General features: G+C 46.2%; 1 long non-coding RNA gene across 1 annotated transcript; it reads right to left on the bottom strand.

Moving 5' to 3' along the window:
• Positions 1-5,685: 5,685 nt before the first annotated feature.
• On the bottom strand, positions 5,686-6,799 carry LOC118723312. Its single transcript, XR_004989220.1, has 2 exons — positions 6,564-6,799; positions 5,686-6,392 (listed from the first exon to the last, which is right to left on the bottom strand). It is a non-coding gene; the product is annotated as an uncharacterized LOC118723312 (long non-coding RNA).
• Between the last annotated feature and the right edge of the window lie 511 nt (positions 6,800-7,310).

The raw sequence follows: 7,310 nt of genomic DNA, 5'->3' as shown, positions 1-7,310 counted from the left end.
TTGGGAGTGAGAGCAGCATGTGCAAGTCCTGCAGAGCCAGACCTGGGGCAGTCGGAGGAGACGTGTGTCAGCTGAGCCTTGGAGGACCAGCTGTTCTGGCTGGAGGTCTCCTTCACCCCCACACAGCACACACAGAAACCGGTGGTGAGCGCCTGCCCTCACCTTCTTCCTTGTGGGGGGCCTCCCAGGGACCAGAGAGCTCTGCCTGGGGCTCTCATTGTCTGAGGTCACCGAGCCTCCTGAAGGCATTTCAGGAATGTGGAGGCCTGACTCACTCTCTTCCCTGAGTTCACAGTCTGAAGTTCATAAAGCCGCTTTCCTCTTTAGTCATTCTTATTCAAACATCGGCCCACATGCTTCACAGATGGCGCTGGCAGGAGGAATCCAGGGACACATTTTTTTTTTTTTTTGCTCAGGATGTGAAAGTAGATGAAGAGTTAAAGAGAACAAGGAGAGATTATTCACCGAGAGCAGAGAAGCTGGCGCCTTTGGCAGGGGTCTAAACCTCAGAGCAAGGCTGGTTTGTTCTGAGAGCAGAGCCCCCTGGGCCTCGGTTGGTTCTCTCATTTGTAAGCAGGGACAATAGCCACACCTACGTCAGAGGGTCGTGATGTGGATTAAGGGAGTGAATCTCCGTAAAGTACCTAGAAGACGAACTGACATGTAATAAGCATCCAATAAATATTAGTTTATCACCAATGTTATAGCTCACAGTTGGCAGAGAGTGAAGTTTCTAAACACAAAGTGATAGAGGAGAGGAAGTCGTCTGGGAATAGCACTGTGTGGTTCAGCCTGAAGGACAGGGTCCCCTGCAGAGCGCGGAGCTGTTGGGGCAGGAGGGCCTTGGCCATGGCATGCACACCCTGAGAAGGGCAGTGATGAGGCCTGGGAGAGAAGACACCCAAGTGTCTGAGGACCAGATGCTAATGGTAAAGTTGCAACTGAAGTACTTCTTCCAGGTTGGAAGAAGGCATCAAAATATCCAGAGAATAAACACGGAGGAGACAGCTGGAGCTAGGGCTGGGCCTACAAATGGCCGTTATTCACCTTGTTTCTCCAGCTGCCTACAGAGCCATGAAATGAACAGATCAGAGGCCCCGGCTTCCTCCTTTCTGACCTCAGATGCTTCAGAGGGAGGATTGAAACTGCCAGGAAACTTCAGATCAAAACGCCCATCCACATGGCCTCGTAGCTGGCTTTCAGATCTGTCCTAGCACACAACACAGCTGTCTGGATGCCAAGGTTTGGGTCTAAGCGGTCTTGCTGCCGCTGTGATTCTGCGTGGACAGGGTGAACCTCTCTCTGCCTTTCAGAACATTCTGCGGGGATTCTCGCTCTCCTGTCCAGCTTAGACAAGGCACTTGGCACCCTAGTGGAGACAGAAGGGGAAGCACACTACCCCATGGAGCCTCTGAGATTCATTTCACTAGCAAGTTGCTTTCTTTCCTCCTTCTCCCTCAGCCCCTCAGTCCCTATCCCTTCCTTCTCTCCTCCCTACTCTAATTGGAAGGGCCCAGCACCTGCCACTGGGTGCATCTGTCATTACAGTGACCACAGAGTAAGAATCCTGCATGAATTTGAAAGGCCCTTAACAAAATAAGTAAAAATAGTCCTAGTGGAAGAGATGATTTAAGGGTTTCACTGAAGGGAATTGAAAACAAGTATTACTGGCTCGAAAAGAAAGATGATTGAATAGATAGGAGGGGAAGGCAATGTCTGTCCTATTTTCAGACCAACGAGCAGATATAAATTTACCACTCTCTTGCTTCACGAAGAGGGACTGGAGAGTTGAGACAAGGTGATTCTTAAAAGAAGGAACAGTTATTAGATTCCTTACTATTAATCATTAAAATTCCTCAATTTTTTATTAACTAGTCTCTCCCTCACCCAATAGCAAAATACGTGCTTATGGCCAATACTTTTACCCTAAATGGTGGAGAAGGGAAAGAGGTGAAAAGTAAAATTCCTTTTCTCTACTCCACACCCTCTTCCCCACTCCTCCCTGAGTCCCACTCCCCAGCAGAACCTATGCTTAACAGTTTCTTCCCATCTTCCCAGATTTTTCCGTGTACATTCCAACCTCTCCTCACACTACTTTGCTCCTTACTCACCCACAGGAAACCTACAAACTCAGGCTCTCTCGGCATTCCAGTTCCTGGGTCAGGAAAGCTCTTTTTGTCTTCGTATGGCTGGAACCTTCAGGGTCCTGCTACTGTCTGCTCAGAATTGTCATCTCCTCTGTGACCTTCTGTGTAAACAGGGATCCCATGGTTACCACCGTTCTGTACCCCACGCTGCATGCTCACCCAGCCCTTCGCACAATGTACAGCACAGAGAAGGTATTGGATAAATATGGGATGGATACACGGTGAGTACATGAGGTGCACACACACATATAGATTCTTTCCACAAAATATAAATGGGCCAAAACTGGTTTGGCTCAGTGGATAGAGCGTCTGCCTGTGGACTGAAAGGTCCCAGGTTCGATTCCAGTCAAGGGCATGTACCTTGGTTGCAGGCACATTCCTAGTAGGGGGTGTGCAGGAGGCAGCTGATTGATGTTTCTCTCTCATTGATGTTTCTAACTCTCTATCCCTCTCTCTTCCTCTCTGTAAAAAATCACTGAAATATATTATATATATATATAAATTGAATGAGATTACACGTGGAATTCTACAATTTGCTTTTCTAAATCACAACATGTAAAAATGATAAAAGTTAACGTTTCTTAAGCACTGACATATCAAGGACTATTCTAAGCTCTTTACATGTATTCTTTCATTTGATTAGTACTACCCCACTTTATAGACAGGAAACAAAGAAATGGAGACACAGGGAGGTTAAGTAACCACCTAAGGTCACACAGCTTGCAAATGACAGAGCCTGCACATGTAAATTTACCTCATCTAAAAGGACTGTTTAGCTGGGACTGGTTTGGCTCAATGAATAGAGCATCGGCTTGGGGACTGAAGGGTCCTGGGTTCGATTCCAGTCAAGAGCATGTACCTTGGTTGCGGGCATATCCCCAGTAGGGGATGTGCAAGAGACAGCTGATCGATGACTCTCTCTCATCGATGTTTCTAACTCTCTTTCTCTCTCCCTTCCTCTCTGTACAAAAATCAATAAAATATATTTAAAAAAGAGGACTGTTTAGCTTCAATTAATATATTAAATTTTTTTTACTTGTGGCAAAATATAGATAATATAAAATTCATAAAGTTTACTATTTTAACCATTTTTAAGTATACAGTTTAGTGGCTTTAAGTACATTCACATTGTCATGCAACCACCACCAATAGTCATCTCCAGAACTTTACCTTCCCAAATTGAAACTCTGCCCCCATTAGGCAAAAACACCCCATCCCTTCCTCCTCTGAGCCACTGGCAACCACCGTTCTGTTTTCTGTCTCTATGAATTGACTATTCTAGGTACCTAACATAAGTGGAATCATACACTAATTGTCCTTTGTTGGCTTATTTCACTGAGCATATTGTCTTCTTTAATTAACATTTTAATGAATAATTTTATTGAATAAAATATTCAATCGCATGATACATAATTCAAAAGGCACAAAAAGAAATAAAGAGCATGTTCTCCTATCTCTGTTTGCAGGCACCCCAGAGGCAAAAACTCTTCCAATATTCTTACAAAGATGTTCTCTGCATATGCACTTATAAGCTTATGCATTATTTTAATACAAATAAAAGTATAATCTATGTGCTGTCTTGTTTCTGCATCTCCCACTTAACTGTTGTACACACCTTGGATAATGTTCCATGTCACTGTCCATTGAACTGCCTCTCAGTAAGTTATTTTTTATTGCAATATCCTGTCTAATAAGGAGAAAATATGCTAATTGACTGCCATACCCTCAAAGGTGGTGGTGCCCACAGCCACAAGTGGCGGTGCCCAGTCCTCTCAGCCCTGCAGGCCTGCCTCCCAGCAACCCAGGGCAGGCTCGAGGCACAGGCAAGTCTTGGATGGCAGCTGCACAGCCACCCAGGGCCACCTGAGGCTCAGGTAAACAGAGCCGGCCAAGGCTTGCGCTGCTGGCAGTGGCAGTAGCAGAGTGTGATGACGACATTGCCTTCCCCTGATCGCCAGGTCACCTCCCACCCCTGAGGGCTCCAGGACTATGAGAGGGGGGCAGGCCAGGCTGAAGGACCATCCCTCAGTGCATAAATTTTCATGCACTGGGCCTCTAGTAATACAATAAAGACAAGTGCATTTAGCCCTAACCCAGTGGCTCTCAGTTTGCCACTTTGTTGACTAAAGAGTTTGCCAACAACTGCCCTAACCGGTTTGGCTTGGTGGGTAGAGCATCAGCCTGCAGACTCAAGGGTCCCAGGTTCAATTGGGCCAAAGGCATGTACCTTGATTGTGGGCACATACTCAATGGTGGGAGTGCAGGAGGAAGCTGATCGATGTTTCTCTCTCATCGATATTTCTGACTCTCTATCCCTCTTCCTTTCTCTCTGTAAAAAAAATCAATAAAATGTATTAAAAACACACACACGCACACAAAAACAAACAAACAAGTGCATATAACATAAGTGCACAGCTAGTTGAACTTTCACAGACTGAACACACACCCATTTTACCAGGACTCTGATCAAGAAATGGAACATTACCAGTTGCCCAAAAGTCTCCCCTGTGCTCCTTCCCACCCCACCCCCTCACCAAAGGTAAACACACTCCTGACTTCTTAACACACTAGATTAGCTTAGCAGATTTGTGTAGCTTTATAAAAAGAATCATACTTTCATACTCGAAAGCCTGGCTAATTTCATTCACCATTATGCTGGTGAGATTCGTCCATGACACCAAATTTCAGCTGATGCTTAATGGTACCTTTGAAGAAGTCAAGTCCCTTGTTGCTGCTGCTGGGACTTCCCCTGCTTGCTTGAGGTTTGGTATGTATGTCCTCTCAGCCTCACCCTCACAGCTCTTGGGCTTCTCTAAAAAGCTTTGTAAATGCCTTAAAGAGTTGGCAGAGAGCCAACATTCACCTGTAGCTAATGACGAAAAGCCTTTGTGGAGATTTGTGTAGAAAGTCCTATTGGAGTGAGGAGAGGGCAGCCTTCCTTCTGGTCAGCATCTTTGTAGCCACAGTAAGACATGCTCCTTTGGCCGGGACTGGTTTGGCTCAATGGATAGAGCGTCGGCTTGGGGACTGAAAGGTCCCGGGTTCGATTCCGGTCAAGGGTATGTACCTTGGTTGCGGGCATATCCCCAGTAGGGGGTGTGCATGAGGCAGCTGATCGATGACTCTCTCTCATCCATGTTTCTAACTATCTCTCTCCCTTCCTCTCTGTATAAAATCAATAAAATATATTTTTTTAAAAAAAGACATGCTCCTTTAAACACACACACACACACACACACACACACACACACACATTTTTATTGATTTCAGAGAGCAAGGAAGAGGGAGAGAGAGAAAGAAACATCATCGATGAGAGAGAATCATTGATCAGCTGCCTCCTACACGCCTCACACTGGGTATTGAGCCCACAACGGGGCTATGTGCCCTGACCAGGAATTGAACCATGATCTCCGGTTCATAGGTTGACTCTCAACCGCTGAGCCACCCCAGTGGGGCAAGACATGCTTCTTGAGGCGTCATCCACTCAGCCAAGAACTCAACTCTAATTCCCTAAACACAAGGAATCATGACAAAGCACTGGTTTGCAAATGTTACTTTGAAAGCAGAGTCAAAACTCTTTCTAAATAAAGAGCGAAGCAGCTTTAGCTAATATCAGCAAAGGGTCTAAGAAAAGAGATGTAGCTAATGTGTTCAATCTGTATGCTCTCTTGCGCCCTAAGACTCAGGACCAAGTGCCAGTGGGGGAAAGGAAGCATAATACACAGGGCAGGAACAAGGTACAAACAAGGCAAAGCTGGACACACTGTCCAACCTGTGTTTCCCAAACTGTCAAGCCAGTCCCCAACCTCACTCTCATCCCTAGTCTGACAGGAGCATCTAGTTCCAGTAGGAGCAGTTAAGCAGTAGAACCAATCTACACAGCCGTGTGGAACCAATCATCCCTGCCCTGATTGGTTCGGGAGGCAGCACACAGGACTGCATTCTTGTGGTTCACCCAGTCAGAAGGGCCTTTCCCCGAGCACCACATATGGCCTGCCCTGGGCCCAGCAGGAGAGGGGGAGGCAAAGGATGCACCCTGCCCTTTGGCAGACTATTTTGCCAGAACAATACTGCGCTTCTTGCTTTGGCACATTGCATTCCCTCTCCCCACATGAGCCTTGCCCTGGAAGGTTTCATTGCATGAACCCCAGAAGACCTCTTCTCTATTTATGGAGAAAAGAATGGAGAGGAGGAATGGCATAGGGAAGGTTTTCATAGGGGCCTCCAAGCTCAACTGGCTGGAATCTGAAGAGGGCAAAAAAGAAAAAAGAAAAAAAAAGGAATGTTAATCCTCAGTGACTGAACAGAAGCTAAGCAAACATCGGGCGACAGAGCAAACACACAGGAAATATGACCTGTGTGCCCTTGGGAGGGTTATCATTCTCGATTAGTCTTGAGATGGAAAGAGGTTCTTACTGACTCTGGGGTATCAGAATCCCAGTCTGCGCAAAAGCTTCAGCCTTGATTCCTGGGAGAACGGCATCGAGGGCAAGGGTCAAGGAATTTCAGAGCTGGGCAGGTGTCTGAGAATCGGTCTCCTGTGAAAAGAAGTTCCAGGAGTCAACAGTAGCTGGAAGCAGATAACCTCTGCAGGCTGCTCAAGGATTGCAGGATTCTTGACCATTAATCAGAAGGTTATCTTAGAGATGGTCCTGATGAGGAAACCGAGGTCCAAAAAGGATAAGAGGATTGTCTAAGGCACATGTGTCAAACACAAGGCCTGCGGGCCAAATCCGTCCCGCCAGGCCTTGCAATGTGGCCCGCACCGCGCTGTCATCACTGCACTCCGCTGCGTTTCCATCACAATGACAGTTTATGACTGTTCAGTAAACCATTTGGCCCGCGATTTAGGCTGGATTTTAGATTTTGGCCCCTTCTCTGATTGAGTTTTACACCCCTAGTCTAAGGTCACACAGCTGGTTTACGGCACAGCTGGGAGCAGAGCCATGATGAGCTGACCTTCATTCCCACGCCTCAGTCTATGTATAACCCAAAATCAAAATAGTTGGGGGGATGAGAGGGGAAAGAAGGCAGAAAAAAGGGGAAAAAATGATGGCCTTTGAAAGTCATTAGTAATCCTATTATTAGACACACAGAAATCATTAGCCAGTTAAATATGCTAATGTCCTTAAAGTGTGAGGCAATATTTATTACATCAATGAG

This window comes from Pipistrellus kuhlii, unplaced genomic scaffold (assembly GCF_014108245.1).
Source record: "Pipistrellus kuhlii isolate mPipKuh1 unplaced genomic scaffold, mPipKuh1.p scaffold_m20_p_2, whole genome shotgun sequence".
Taxonomy (NCBI): Eukaryota; Metazoa; Chordata; class Mammalia; order Chiroptera; family Vespertilionidae; genus Pipistrellus; species Pipistrellus kuhlii.
Note: the sequence above shows the minus strand (reverse complement) of the source record. Positions and strands in the feature narration are given on the sequence as shown.